At 41.0% G+C, this 991-nt stretch overlaps 1 non-coding gene across 1 annotated transcript; it reads left to right on the forward strand.

The window, feature by feature from the left end:
- Positions 1 to 431: 431 nt before the first annotated feature.
- LOC112752891 (small nucleolar RNA R71) lies at positions 432 to 535 on the forward strand. Its single transcript, XR_003177300.1, has one exon. It is a non-coding gene; the product is annotated as a small nucleolar RNA R71 (small nucleolar RNA).
- Positions 536 to 991: the final 456 nt, after the last annotated feature.

A 991-nucleotide genomic window follows, 5' to 3' on the forward strand; every position in this document is an offset into this window, starting at 1 on the left:
TTCTCCATGTTGAGTTATAGGTGTTTCCATAAGGTTCACCTAAGTAATTAACCTCTGCTATTGCAGGGTTCTCAGGATCATAAGCTTCTTCTTCAGGAGAAGCCTCTTGAGTACTGTTGGATGCAGCTTGCATTCCATGCAGACTCTGAGAGATCATATTGACTTGCTGAGTCAATATTTTGTTCTGAGCCAATATGGCATTCAGAGTATCAACTTCAAGAACTCCCTTCTTCATAGGCGTCCCATTACTCACAGGATTCCTTTCAGAAGTGTACATGAACTGGTTATTAGCAACCATGTCAATGAGTTCTTGAGCTTCTGCAGGCGTTTTCTTTAGGTGAATGGATCCACCTGCAGAAGTATCCAATGACATCTTAGATAACTCAGACAGACCATCATAGAATATATCCAGGATGGTCCATTCTGAGAGCATGTCAGAAGGACACTTTTTGGTCAACTGTTTGTATCTTTCCCAAGCTTCATAGAGGGATTCACCTTCTTTCTGTCTGAAGGTTTGAACATCAGCTCTAAGCTTGCTCAGCTTTTGAGGAGGAAAGTACTTGGCTAAGAAAGCCGTGACCAGCTTATCCCAAGAGTTCAGGCTGTCTTTGGGTTGAGAATCCAACCATAATCTAGCTCTGTCTCTTACAGCAAAAGGGAAAAGCATGAGCCTGTAGACTTCAGGATCTACTCCATTAGTCTTAACAGTATCACATATCTGCAAGAATTCAGTTAAGAACTGAAAAGGATCTTCAGATGGAAGTCCATGAAACTTGCAGTTCTGCTGCATCAGAGAAACTAACTGAGGTTTTAGCTCAAAGTTGTTTGCTCCAATGGCAGGAATGGAGATGCTTCTTCCATGTAAATTGGAATTAGGTGCAGTAAAGTCACCAAGCATCTTCCTTACATTATTATTATTTTCGGCTGCCATCTCCTTCTCCTGTTCAAAAATTTCTGAAAGATTATCTCTGGATTGTTGTATTTTAGCTTC

Source organism: Arachis hypogaea, chromosome 15 (genome assembly GCF_003086295.3).
Source record: "Arachis hypogaea cultivar Tifrunner chromosome 15, arahy.Tifrunner.gnm2.J5K5, whole genome shotgun sequence".
NCBI lineage: Eukaryota > Viridiplantae > Streptophyta > Magnoliopsida > Fabales > Fabaceae > Arachis > Arachis hypogaea.